The sequence below is a fragment of the Pleurodeles waltl genome, chromosome 10 (assembly GCF_031143425.1).
Source record: "Pleurodeles waltl isolate 20211129_DDA chromosome 10, aPleWal1.hap1.20221129, whole genome shotgun sequence".
Classification (NCBI taxonomy): domain Eukaryota; kingdom Metazoa; phylum Chordata; class Amphibia; order Caudata; family Salamandridae; genus Pleurodeles; species Pleurodeles waltl.
Window position 1 is genome coordinate 727,094,087 of NC_090449.1, and position 15,097 is coordinate 727,109,183.

The 15,097-nt window shown below is 46.1% G+C and overlaps 1 protein-coding gene across 2 annotated transcripts in view; it reads left to right on the forward strand.

The window, feature by feature from the left end:
* Positions 1 to 15,097, forward strand: part of KIF5B (kinesin family member 5B) — an 811,383-nt gene that overhangs the window by 154,220 nt on the left and 642,066 nt on the right. The window lies entirely within an intron of this gene.

Sequence of the window (15,097 nt, forward strand, 5' to 3'; positions counted from 1 at the left end):
TTACATCCCTTATTTATGGCTCAATTACATTTTTTCTTGTTTTCCCTTATTTTTCTTGGTCCCTAGCCATTCCTTTTATACAGATCAAAGGGAAAGCACAAGACAGAAAATGCTGGCAAGACAATTATGGGTTTGTCACACTGTCCACTTTATCTGTTTCATAATCTGCAAAGTTCAGTAAACATATAGCTTCTAATTTAGATTGATTGAACATTAATAGCACAGTGAAAAATACTTTGCAAAGCTAAATCAGACACTTTTCAGCTGTTGACTGCTGAGGTGGAGTTGTACTGAGATGGTGTTTCCAGCAGGTTTTTTTTTTTTTTTTTACACATTTAAACATATTTCAGACATAATCGAAACAATGATTGCATCCTTTTTGTAAAAATGTATTTTAACAGTATTGATACATATTCTTTCATGCATCAGATACAGTGCTGTTTAAGAACTCTTTAAGAAATGCCTCCCTTGGCATGGTTGCCCCCTAACTTTTTGCCTTTTGTTGATGCTATTTATGATTGAAAGTGTGCTGGGATCCTGCTAACCGGGCCCCAGCACCAGTGTTCTTTCCCTAAACTGTACCTTGTTCCCACAATTGGCACAGCTCTGGCACACAGATAAGTCCCTTGTAACTGGTACTCCTGGTACCAAGGGCCCTCTTGCCAGGGAATGTCTCTAAGGGCTGCAGCATGTATTATGCCATCCTGGGGACCCCTCACTCAGCACATGCACACTGCCTCACAGCTTGTGTGTGCTGGTGGGGAGAAAATGACTAAGCCGACATGGCACTCCCCTCAGAGTGCCATGCCCACATCCCACTGCCTTTGGCATAGGTAAGTCACCCCTCTAGCAGGCCTTACAGCCCTAAGGCAGGGTGCACTATACCACAGGTGAAGGCATAGTTGCATGAGCGCTATGCCCCTACAGTGTCTAAGCCCAATCTTAGACACTATAAGTGCAGGGTAGCCATAAAGAGTATATGGTCTGGGAGTTTGTCAAACACGAACTCCACTGTTCCATAATGGCTACACTGAAATCTGGGAACTTTGGTATCAAACTTCTCAGCACAATAATTCCACACTGATGCCAGTGGAATTTATTGAAAAATGCACACAGAGGGCATCTTAGAGATGCTCCCTGTATACCAGTCCAAACACCAGTGTTAGGCTGACCGGTTCTTGCCAGCCTGCCACAACCAGATGAGGCCACATGGGGTGGGTGCCTTTGTCACTCTGTGGCCAGGAACAAAGCCTGCACTGGGTATAGGTGCTTCTCACCTCCCCCTGCAGGAACAGTAACACCTGGCGGTGAGCCTCAAAGACTCATGCCTTTTGTTACAGCACCCCAGGGCATCCCAGCTAGTGGAGATGCCCGCCCCTCCGGACACAACCCCCACTTTTGGCAGCACGCCCTGAGGAGATAATGAGAAAAACAAGGAGTCGTCACCCACCAGTCAGGACAGCCCCTAAGGTGTCCTGAGCTGAGGTGACCCCTGCCTTATGAAATCCTCCATCTTAGCTTTGGAGGATTACCCTAATAGGAATAGGGATGTTGACCCCCCCCCCCCCTCCCCCAGGAAGGAGGCCATTGGCTACTGCCCCCCAGACCTAAAGACACCCCTAAATTGAGGATTTAGGGGCGACCCTGAACCCAGGAAATCAGATTCCTGCAACCTATAACAAGAAGGACTTCTGACCTGAAAGCCCCACATAGATGACTAAGATGACAACTGAATTGGCCCCAGCCCTACTGGCCTGTCTCCAGACTCAAAGAACCTGCACGACGACGCATCCGGCGGGACCAGCGACCTCTGAGGACTCAGAGGACTGCCCTGCACCTAAAGGACCAAGAACCTCCCGAGGACAGCGGCTCTGTCTAGAAACAGCAACAAAATTGCAACAAAGAAGCAAAGAGACTCACTTCCCACCAGTAGCGCGAGTCTTCACACTCTGCACCCGATGCCCCCGGCTCGAGTTTGGAGAAACCCAACACCACAGAGAGGACTCCCAGGCGACACCAACAACATGGACACCCTGAGTCCACCTCCCTGCACCTCCACAGCGACGCCTGCATAGAGGATCCGGAGGATCCCCCTGACCGCGACTTCCTGGTATCAAAGGAACCCAACGCCTGGAACAAGGACTGCACTCGCAGCCCGCAGGACCGAGAGGAACCAGCTACCAGTGCAGGAGTGACCAGCAGGCAGCCCTCATCCTAGCCCAGTCGGTGGCTCTCCAGAGAAGCCCCCCTGTGCTCTGCCTGCATCGCCAGAGTGACCCCGGGCCCCTCCATTGATTTCAACAGCAAACCCGACACCTACTATGCTTACTGCACCCGGCCACCCATGTGCCGCTGGGGGTGTGTTTCGTGTGCTCCCCCCCCGCTCCTTCCCACAGTGCTCTACAAAACCCCCCTGGTCTGCTCCCCGAGGACGCAGGTATTTACCTGCTAGCAGACTGGAACAGGAGCACCCCTGTTCTCCATAGGCGCCTATGTGTTTTGGGCCCTCCTTTGACCTTTGCACATGACCGGCCTTGTGTTGCTGGTGCTGTGGCTTTTGGGTTGCCTTGAACCCCCAACGGTGGGCTGCCTATGGCCTGGAGACTGACTGTGTAAGTGCTTTACTTACCTGAAAAACTAACCAATACTTACCTCCCCCAGGAACTGTTGATTTTTGCAGTGTCCACTTTTAAAATAGCTATTTGGCATTTTAACCAAAACTTTGTGTACTACTGTTTTAAATCAAAGTTCTATACTTACCTGTGTGAAGTACCTTACGTTTTATGTACTTACCTCAAATTTGAATCTTGTGGTTCTAAAAATAAATTAAGAAAATATATTTTTCTATATAAAAACCTTTTGGCCTGGAGTTAACTCTTTGAGTGTGTGTTCCTCATTTATTGCTTGTGTGTACAACAAATGGTTACCACTACCCTCTGATAAGCCTACTGCTCAACCACACTACCACAAAATAGAGCATTAGTATTATCTAATTTTGCCACTATCAACCTCTGAGGGGAACCCTTGGACTCTGTGCACACTGTCTCTCACTTTGAGGTAGTATATACAGAGCCAACGTCCTACAGTGTTTCAACAGGTAAAGGGCTTCCTGATAATACACAAAGATAATAAATATTCATTTGTCCTTCTCAGCTATTTCATCATAGAAAGAGGTGCTGAAACGACCTTACTGTATGAGATTGAGAGTAACCCCAAAACGAAAAATGGGTTTTAAAACTTCCTGAGGTGCGCAGAATAAAAATAGTGTACTTTTAATTCTAAGAACTGTGTATGTTTAGACTTGTTTTATGCAACTCTGTTTATGTTTAACACAGATTATTGTACTCTAGATCATTGTTGATAAAATGGTATTTTTAATTATGGACATTAGTACTGTTCATTAACATTAAATGTCGGGAAGTAAAACCCTTAAACATTTTTTTGATTGAACGCACAAACCTATTAAAAATGCAATACATATTATAAGACATGTTGTTTGTTGAATCTTTCAATAAAACAGTATTTGTATATTTTAACCCCTTCGCTGCAAGGCCTTTTCCCCTCAGGTGCCTGGCCTTTTTTTGGCTATTTGGGGCAGTTTGCGCTTAGGCCCTCATAACTTTTTGTCCACATAAGGTACCCTTGCCAAATTTGCGTCCTTTTTTCCCCAACATTCTAGGGTTTCTAGAGGTACCCAGACTTTGTGGGTTCCCCTAAAGGAGACCAAGAAATTAGTCAAAATAAAGCGAAAGTTTAGTTTTTTTTTTTTTAAATTGGAAAAAAAGGGCTGCAGAAGAAGGCTTGTGGTTTTTTCCCTGAAAATGGCATCAACAAAGGGTTAACAGTGCTACAATCACCATCTTCCCAGCTTTCAGGAACAGGCAGACTTGAATCAGAAAACCCAATTTTTCAACACAATTTTGGCATTTTATTGTGGCATAACCCCATTTTCACTATTTGTTGTGCTTTCAGCCCCCTTCCAGTTAGGGACAGAAATGGCTGTGAAACCAATGCTGGATCCCAGAAAGCTAAACATTTCTGAAAAGTAGACACAATTCTGAATTCAGCAAGGGGTCATTTGTGTAGATCCTCAAGCAGTAATACAACTTGCTTAACAACGCATTCAACAAAATCATTCAACTTAAAACAAAACTACACCCAAACTTACATGAGATGCCGTGAATCATGACAAAACCATGAAAGAAGAAATCATTGTCTACTTGAAAAACAATTACTTCCAAAGACTGAACCGGATCTGCAAATCAAAAAAAAAAAAAAAAAAATTAGAAGCCCACTCTTCGTAACAGAATTTCATATAACAAAAGCCCCATTGTATAACTCCACAAATTACTCTGCAATCATCAGTTCTGCATGCTCCTTAGTGGCGATTCTCAGTCACAGGAGTTATGCAACCTATTGGTGAAAAACTTTGGATGGATACTTCTGGCTGCAGAATCCTCACTTTTGAATATCCCAGGCATCAGTCTAGGTCCTGAAAGTTCTGACATAGCTCCCTAGCTGTGACTCAAAAGTGGGAACAAGGTCATGGTGGCATTAATGGAAGTATATACCTCCCACCCTGACGCATGTTCTGTTTCTTTCACACATTTCGGCCTAAGTCCGGAGACTTTAACCTCCACTTTGAGGTGAAGAAAATGTTGCTCTACAAATTATTCTTTGGTGCAGAGCTAGGAACCTTTCCCCAGCAAAGAAGTCCAGGTTTAAGCCCTGCCACACGTATGATGGCCAAATGTCTACCCCACACCTTCATATAGACCATTTATGATTTTTTGTGCTGAAAATAAGACTAGTCTTCGTGTGACCTCTGCTTTTGCGTGACCCCTAGGGCATCAAAGAGAGGGAGGCCAAGCTTTTCATGACGTGCGGCATAGATAACAGTAGAGGTTGTGGATTGTCAAGGTCAAGATCCACCTTCTCGTTCTTCCCTTCTTCCTAGTATTCTATGGAAAAAAGGCGGTGCCACAAGAAAAAGAAGCACTCCTTTCTTTCCAAGAGGTTGAAATCTAAGGGTAAGTCACCTCCTCTGACTTTGCTTCCGGTTCCCTCTTCTTCCGAGCTGAAAGTAATGGCATTGCCCCTTAGATTCAGGCTTCCTGGGGCCACCAGTCACAAAGCTGACAAGCCTCCTCCAGTACCAAGGTCAATACCATCATGCCTAGAGTTTCTGACACCAGGTACCAATCTAGATTCTATCTCCATACTATGTTAACATCAGGGGTGCTGCAGTTCCCTCTGGGAGCCCTTGGTATCTTTTAATGAGGTTCTTGTTGAGGCAGTTAAAGACCCATGCCCTAAGCTAGCATCATGCCCACTCTTCCTAGTTTTTTAGCCTATGCTGCACCCTTAGAGCAGCAGTTTCTGCAGTTCAAAATTACTACCTTTTCAACCCTTCCTAAAAATACTTATACTTTCCTCAAAGTATTCCAGGACTGAAGTTAGAATAGTAAATAAGATTCCCAAAATTTTTGGGGGAATGTTGCTCTTTACCCAAATATCCAGGGCTGGAGTTAAAATAGTAAATTTGACCTTCTAGTGTCTGTCATGCCTATTTCAGTGCAAGAAGCATGGACAAGCATTGTGCCCTGTGTTCAGCTGGGCAAATGCATGATGCTACATCACAGCCCCTGGGCACAGTGCCTTATTATATCTGCATCCCTCACCTCAGAGTTTAGTGGTTAAAGCTTTCTCCACTGCAATGATGAACCCAGTAGCTCCCCCTACTAGCCCCCCCAGCAGAAAGTCAAAGAAATTATATGGGACATCCTTCCATTGGATGCCTGAAAAACTGTAATCCAAGCATCTGTGTCATCCAGATTAGACTATTCAAATGTTTTAGACTTGGGTCTACCTTCCTGATTCAGTGCCTGTAGTTAGGGTAGTCCAAAATACAGCAGCTCATGTGCTGTTTAATATTCCTAAGAGTACTCATACATCACCCTGCCTTAAACAGCTGCGTTGGCTACCAATCAACAAGCGGATCATTTTCAAAGCATTAATGCTTGCTTGCTGTGTCTTCCACAACTCAGATCCTTATTATTGGAATGAGAGAATGCAGGAGTACCAGCCTAACAGGGACCTGCAGTATAGAAAAGCTCATATGATAATGGTCCCCCCTTTAAAGAAGCGAGATATGGTGGTGTGTCTTTTTTGGTCTGTGTGTCCAAGATCTGGAATCATTCATCATCCTGTCCAATTTAGGAACCTGTCAAATCAGACCGCTTTTTGGAAACTATTGAAAACTTCCCCAGTCACATGTTTTAGAGCCAGGACACTTCCTTAGTAGCTGTGCGTTCTATATGCCATGCCATTCATTCAAATTGGAAGGCTTGGGGAAGAAAGCTTTTTCTGCAGGCTGTTTACCATTAAGTTCACTGAATGATGCTGGTCTTTTGGTATTCTCCTTTTTTGGCACATGGCAGCATTGATGGTCCTTAACATATCAGAACACCTTAGGGGCTGTTTAGCAGAACTAGACAGAGATGACCGGATTCTTCCCATTGCATCCCCAAGGCAAGCATGGATATGGTAAATTGTATTGCCAGGACTATGAGCTCATTGGGTAGCTCAAGAAGCTATGCCTAGCTGCACTGTACTGGTTTTTCAGCAGATGTGTATAATAATTTGATGGCTATGTTGTTTGACAAGGAGCAGATTGTTAGTCAAAAATCAGATACAGTATGCTTCAAGGAAGGCAGAACCACAGCAAGATCTGTGTGGCTTCAGTTGATAACAAAGGATGTTTACTCCTTCCCCAAACCCAGAGCCTTTGACTTAGGTTTTCACTACAAACTGAATCGCTCATTTCCTGCTGTTCAGCAGCAGTAGAACCCCACTGTCCGTCAGGGCAGAGGAAGGGGTAAGGGAAGCCCCTGACGGGGCCAGTCTTATTCCACATCGATGAGAACCTGATGCTGATGGGAGGACAGGTGTCCTCTTTTCTATGAACCTGGCCTGCCATTACTGCAGGTCAGTGGGTCTTACAAGTCTTAAAGTAGGGGTATATACTACCCTTTCAGCAACAGTACCCTTTCATTCCTGCCAAACCTTCTTTTCTCCATCTGCCTGCAACAGAAAGTAGTGGCCCTGCTGCAGAAAAAAGTAGTGGAGTTGGTGTTGGAGAAGGAAACTGGGTAGGGGTGCTTCCTTTGGTCCTTCTGGTTCTCGAGAAGTATGGCGGTTTTAGTCTGATTCTGTCCCTTAGGGTACGGAACTGGTACCTCTGCAAGGGGATTTTCAGGATGCTCCCCTGACTTAGATTTTGCTAGCGACGGAAGTGGAAAACTGGATGGTGCTCTCAACCTGCAGGACTTATAATGATCCTACAGTCACACAGGGAGTACCTGAGATTGTGATGGGTTCTACTCATTACCAATTTCCAGTCCTTCCCTTTCGATTGAATTCAGCACCTCAAGTCTTTAACTGGAACGGCAGTGATCATGGCTCATCTCAGGAGGCTTGGAATTGCAGTGTATCCAAGTCCAAATATTGGGCTGATAAAAGCTGGCTTGCTGCAGATTGTATTGCACCAAGTACAGATGACTGCTTCACTGCGGTTTGATTTGGGGTTTTCAGTCAATGTAACTAAGCCTCTTTCCCAATCAGAAGGCCTAGTCCTCCACCTCACTCAAAGGAATACACCTTCCTTCAAGTCACCAGTGGTTGCCAGATTGTTTTAGGGTTTGACTAACTTACTTCTGCCGCTCTCTTTTGCCTGCTTTTTTTTATTTTTAAGCTTTGTTTATTGGTGTTTCATGTAGGTACAACATTTAGCCAAGAGTGATAGCTCTCGGCGCATGATATATATATACAAATGTATACAGTACAGCCGGTTCATAATCGGTAACGTAATTAAGACATAACTTTACTTTGTATGATGTTTACACCCAGCATGTACAGCGCATAGAACTCAGTTGCATAGCCTTGCTGCTCCCCTCCCGCTATGGCCAAAGGACATTTGTGACCATTGTTGCTGTTATCATTTAAACTATTAACTGAAACTTGTAACAGTGTGCTGTTAAGACATTTCGGTGCTGTGTTATGGCTGGGGAAGCCAAGGGTATCTGAGCTATCTAATTTGGGAGGTTGGTGCCCCCACCGTGGTCGCTCCTTGGCACCAGTGAGGGAGTGGGGCCCCTCCGTGGGAGTCACAAACACCATCCCCACCAAATCAGTGGATACAGTACATGTATGGTGATGTCAAAACAGTGGGCTCTGCCCCTCCACCTCACGCAGCTGGGGCATCGCGTCCTCTTTGTGGTAAGGCATATGTTCTGTCCTATCTCTGCTCTTCCTCGTATGGGTCCATAGTCTGTCGCTAGCTGCCCCCCCCCCCCCCATCTCCAGGACCCCATCTGCCTCTCCTCTCTGCACTTCCCAAGCCTCCAATACCTCAGCCCACAATGGAGCAATAGGTTGTGCACATATCCCCCGAGCCTCCTCCCTGCGTAGTGCGTGTAGCTCGGCCTGGGCCCAGGTTGAAACATCCCATTTCCATTCCTCCAGGGGCGGGCCCGTGAGGGATTTCCAGGTCATAGCAATCCGACACCTGAGCAACACCAAACCCAGGAACCTGCTGCCTACTCTTTTGGAGGCAGGTCTAGCATGTAAACCCAACAGACAGAAGGAAGGGTCCAGGTTCAATTGCGTATCAAGGGCACCCCCCCCAAAGGACTCAAGTGCTCCCCACCAGCACCTCTGTATCTCAGGGCACTCCCATATCATGTGGTCCAAGTCTGGGTCCAGAGCGTTTCACCTGGGGCATTCTCTGGGTTCGCCTCCGTAGATCACCCTGAGTCTGCGAGGGATAAGGTATGTTCTATGTACATAATTGCACTGAATTAAACAGAGACGCGGATTGCGCGATACCCTACAAGGGTGTGCTAGCACTTTCTGCCATTCTGTGTCCGTCAACTCCTTGCCTATTGTCCCCTCCCATTTCGCTCTTAGTGTTTGCAGGGATTCAAGTGTAACCTTGGTAAGGGCCCTCTAAAGCCTGGTAATCAAGTGGGTGTCCTCCCCTATTGTCAATAAAAGTTGGAGTATTCAGTGCTCTCTGGTTCTGCATTCACCGTGGGCCATAGTGCCTGGATAACATGTCAATGTCTGGTCAGTGGGGCGTCGAAGAGTGGAGAGAGATGTCTACTGTCAGCCCCCATCCCACAGGAGTTCCCTGAGGAGTGCATTCAGCTCCCTAAACCAACCCACCGGAATAATCACTGGGAGGTTGATGAAGTAGTATAAGAGACAGGGCAGCTTTAGGAAGTTGGCTCTGTATATACTATCTCAAAGTAAGAGATAGTGAGCACAGAGTCCAAGGGTTCCCCTTAGAGGTAAGATAGTGGCAAAATTAGATAATTCTAATGCTCTATTTTGTAGTAGTGTGGTCGAGCAGTAGGCTTATCAGAGGGTAGTGTAAATCATTTGTTGTACACACACAGGCAATAAATGAGGACCACACACTCAAAGACTTATTCCAGGCCAATAGGTTTTTATATAGAAAAATATATTTTCTTAATTTATTTTTAGAACCACAAGTTCAAGATTTGAAGTAAATACATAAAATGCAAGGTACTCCACACAGGTAAGTTAGAAACTTTGAAGTTCGATGGCATCTGTCGCTGTAGATACACATGTTGTGCATAGCCCGCCATCTGGTGTTGGGTCGGAGTGTTACAAGTTGTTTTTCTTCGAAGAAGTCTTTCGAGTCACGGGACCGAGGGACTCCTCCTCTTTGTCTCCATTGCGCATGGGCGTCGACTCCATCTTCGATTGTTTTCTTTCCGCCATCGGGTTCGGACGTGTTCCTTTCGCTCCGGGTTTCGGAACGGAAAGTTAGCTAAATATCGGAAAAATTACGTCGTATTGTTGCGTTCGGGATCGGCTTAGTTAGAATCGACACCGAATCGAAGAGTGAAGAGCTCCGGTACCCTTCGGGGTAGTTTTCGATCCCCCTTCGGGGCCTGGTCGGCTCGACCGCGTGTAAAACAACGCTGATGGAACGGACCCCGTTCCGTTTCTGTCCTAAATGCCACAACAAATACCCGTATACAGACCAACATTTGGTCTGTAACCTGTGCCTGTCGCCTGAGCACAGTGAAGAGACTTGCGAGGCCTGTCGTGCGTTCCGGTCCCGAAAAACACTCCATGACCGTCGAGCCAGAAGACTGCAGATGGCGTCCACGCCGACAGCTCACTGAGAGTTCGAGGAACAAGAGGAAGAAGAAACCTTCTCGATCAATGATTCGGACTCCGAAGAATTCGACGACCAAAAAACTGTGAGTAAGACGTCGAAGCCAGCACACAAGAAAAGTGACAAGGCCCAGGGGACGCCACTGCCACCAGGCCATGGCTCGACCCATAAATTCGGTGACCGACCATCGGCACCGAAAAAGGCCGAAATGGTGCCGAGATCATCCGACTCCGGTCGAGACACCGGCGCACAGCCTTCTCGGGACCGAGAAAGTGCTGCTGAAAAACATCGACGCCGAGATATCGGAGCCGAAACTGCTCGACGCAGAGACAGCGGCACCGAGGAAGATCGACGCCGAGAGGGTTCGACTCCGAAAAAGAAGAAGGTCACTTCGGAGCCGAAAAAGAGTACAGACAGGGTTTCGGTGCAAAAACAACCCGCAACCGACCCACCTACCGGTTCCTATTCAGAGGAGCAATCACTGTCCTCTCAGATGCGAAAGCATAGATTTGAGGAAGAGTTGCAATCCACCGAAGTGGGCCACACTCAGAAACGTATTTTTATACAGGAAGGAACAGGGAAAATAAGCACCCTTCCCCCTATTAGGAGAAAAAGGAGACTGGAGTTTCAATCAGATCAAGCACCACAAACAAAAATGGTGAAAAAGGTAACTCCGCCACCCTCTCAAAAGGTAACTCCGCCACCCTCTCCTCCACCTGTAACTAACGTTTCACCGGCACAAACTCCATCACATTCTCCGGCTCACACCACCATGAGCCAAGGTGATCAGGACCAAGACGCTTGGGATTTATACGACGCCCCAGTGTCGGACAACAGTCCAGAGGCGTACCCTACAAAGCCCTCACCACCGGAAGATAGCACAGCATATTCACAAGTGGTGGCTAGGGCAGCAGAGTTCCACAACGTGTCCCTACACTCGGAACCAGTCGAGGATGACTTCTTATTCAACACCCTCTCCTCCACCCATAGCTCCTACCAAAGCCTGCCTATGCTCCCAGGAATGCTTCGGCACGCAAAGGAAATCTTCAAGGAGCCGGTCAAGAGTAGAGCAATAACACCAAGAGTGGAAAAGAAATATAAAGCACCTCCCACAGACCCTGTTTTCATCAGCTCACAGCTGCCACCAGATTCCGTCGTAGTTGGAGCAGCTCGCAAAAGAGCCAACTCCCACACATCTGGGGATGCACCGCCCCCAGATAAAGAGAGCCGCAAGTTCGATGCATCCGGAAAGAGAGTCGCAGTATAAGCTGCAAACCAGTGGCGCATCGCTAACTCTCAAGCACTACTTGCGCGCTATGACAGAGCCCATTGGGACGAGATGCAACACCTCATTGAGCATCTACCCAAAGAGCTACAAAAGAGGGCGAAACAGGTGGTTGAGGAAGGACAGAACAAATCTAATAATCAGATACGCTCCTCTATGGATGCAGCGGACACAGCTGCAAGAACAATTAACACATCTGTGACTATCAGAAGGCACGCATGGCTACGAACGTCTGGTTTTAAACCAGAGATTCAGCAGGCAGTGCTCAATATGCCATTCAATGAGAAACAACTGTTCGGACCAGAAGTGGACACGGCGATTGAAAAACTCCAAAAGGACACTGACACTGCTAAAGCCATGGGCGCACTCTACTCCCCGCAGAGCAGAGGCACTTACAGCACCTTCTGCAAAACATCCTTTAGAGGGGGGTTTCGGGGTCAAGCCACACAAGCCAGCACCTCACAGGCCACACCGTCTAGCTACCAGGGACAGTACCAAAGGGGAGGCTTTCGGGGCCAATACAGAGGACAATTCCCTAGGAATGGGGGAAAATTTCAAAGCCCCAAAACCCCTACGACCAAACAGTGACTCGCATGTCACTCATCCCCTCCACACAACACCAGTGGGGGGAAGAATAGGTCAGTATTACCAAGCATGGGAGGAAATAACTACAGACACTTGGGTCTTAGCAATTATCCAACATGGTTATTGCATAGAATTTCTGCAAATCCCTCCAAACATACCACCAAAAGCACAGAATTTATCAAAACAACATTCAGACCTTCTGGAAATAGAAGTTCAAGCATTATTGCAAAAGAACGCAATAGAACTAGTACCAAAGACACAAATAAACACAGGAGTTTATTCCCTGTACTTCCTAATACCAAAAAAGGACAAAACACTGAGACCAATCCTAGACCTCAGAACACTAAACACCTACATCAAATCAGAACACTTTCACATGGTCACGCTACAAGAAGTGTTACCATTGCTAAAGCAACAGGACTACATGACAACCTTAGATCTCAAAGACGCGTATTTCCACATACCAATACATCCGTCGCACAGGAAATACCTAAGGTTCGTATTCAAGGGAATACATTACCAATTCAAAGTATTGCCGTTCGGTTTAACAACTGCACCAAGAGTCTTCACAAAGTGCCTAGCAGCAGTGGCTGCACACATCAGAAGGCAGCAAATACACGTATTCCCGTATCTAGACGACTGGCTAATCAAGACCGACTCACTGACAAGGTGCTCACACCACACAGATCAGGTCATACAAACCCTCTACAAACTCTGTTTCACCATCAACTATGCAAAATCACACATTCTGCCGTGCAAGGTACAACAATACCTAGGAGCCACAATAGATACAACAAAGGGAATAGCCACTCCAAGTCCACAAAGGGTTCAAAATTTCCAAAAGATTATACAACGCATGTATCCAACACAAAAAATACAGGCGAAGATGATATTACAACTACTAGGCATGATGTCCTCATGCATAGCCATTGTCCCACACGCAAGGTTGCACATGCGGCCCTTACAACAGTGCCTAGCATCACAATGGTCTCAAGCACAGGGTCAGCTTCTAGATCTGGTGTTGATAGACCGCCTAACATATCTCTCGCTTCTATGGTGGAACAACATAAATTTAAACAAAGGGCGGCCTTTCCAAGACCCAGTGCCACAATACGTGATAACAACAGATGCTTCCATGACAGGGTGGGGAGCACACCTCAGTCACCACAGCATACAAGGACAATGGGACGTACATCAAAGAAAGCTGCATATAAATCACCTCGAACTACTAGCAGTTTTCCAAGCATTAAAAGCATTTCAATCACTCATAACTCACAAATACATTCTTGTCAAAACAGACAACATGACAACAATGTATTATCTAAACAAACAGGGGGGGACAAACTCGACACAGCTGTGCCTGCTGGCACAAAAAATATGGCAATGGGCAATTCACAACCACATTCGCCTAATAGCACAGTTCATTCCAGGGATCCAGAATCAGCTTGCAGACAATCTCTCTCGAGATCACCAACAGGTCCACGAGTGGGAAATTCACCCCCAAATTCTAAACACTTACTTCAAAAGTTGGGGAACACCTCAAATAGACTTATTTGCAACGAAGGAGAACGCAAAATGCCAAAACTTCGCATCCAGATACCCACACAGGCAGTCTCAAGGCAATGCCCTATGGATGAACTGGTCAGGGATATTTGCGTACGCTTTTCCCCCCTCTCCCTCTCCTTCCATATCTAGTAAACAAATTGAGTCAAAACAAACTCAAACTCATACTGATAGCACCAACATGGGCAAGGCAACCATGGTGCACAACACTGCTAGACCTATCAGTAGTACCCCACGTCAAGTTGCCCAACTGGCCAGATCTGTTAACGCAACACAACCAACAGATCAGGCATCCAAACCCAGCATCGCTGAATCTAGCAATCTGGCTCCTGAAATCCTAGAATTCGGACACTTAAACCTCACACAAGAATGTATGGAAGTCATAAAGCAAGCCAGAAGACCATCCACTAGACACTGCTATGCAAGCAAATGGAAAAGATTTGTTTGCTATTGCCATCATAATCAAATTCAACCATTACACGCATCTCCAAAAGATGTAGTGGGTTACTTACTACACTTACAAAAAACAAACCTGGCCTTCTCTTCCATTAAGATACACCTAGCAGCAATATCTGCATACCTGCAGATTACCCATTCAACTTCACTATTTAGGATACCTGTCATTAAAGCATTTATGGAAGGCCTCAAAAGAATTATACCACCAAGGACACCACCCGTTCCTTCATGGAACCTTAACATCGTCTTAACCAGACTCATGGGTCCACCCTTTGAACCTATGCACTCTTGCGAAATACAATTCCTAACCTGGAAAGTTGCATTTCTCATCGCCATCACATCTCTAAGAAGAGTAAGTGAAATTCAGGCGTTTACAATACAAGAACCTTTTATCCAACTACACAAAAATAAAGTAGTCCTAAGGACCAATCCTAAATTTTTGCCAAAGGTTATTTCACCCTTCCACCTAAATCAAACGGTAGAGCTACCAGTGTTCTTCCCACAGCCAGATTCCATAGCTGAAAGGGCACTACATACATTAGACGTCAAAAGAGCACTAATGTACTACATCGACAGAACTAAAAACATCAGGAAAACTAAACAACTGTTTATTGCATTTGCAAAACCTCACGCAGGAAACCCAATCTCGAAACAGGGTATAGCCAGATGGATAGTTAAGTGCATCCAAATCTGCTACCTTAAAGCAAAAAGACAACTGCCCATTACACCAAGGGCACACTCAACCAGAAAGAAAGGCGCTACCATGGCCTTCCTAGGGAATATTCCAATGCACGAAATATGTAAGGCAGCCACATGGTCTACGCCTCACACATTTACCAATCACTACTGTGTAGACGTGCTATCAGCACAACAAGCCACAGTAGGTCAAGCCGTACTAAGAACCTTATTTCAGACTACTTCCACTCCTACAGGCTGAGCCACCGCTTTTGGGGAGATAACTGCTTACTAGTCTATGCACAACATGTGTATCTACAGCG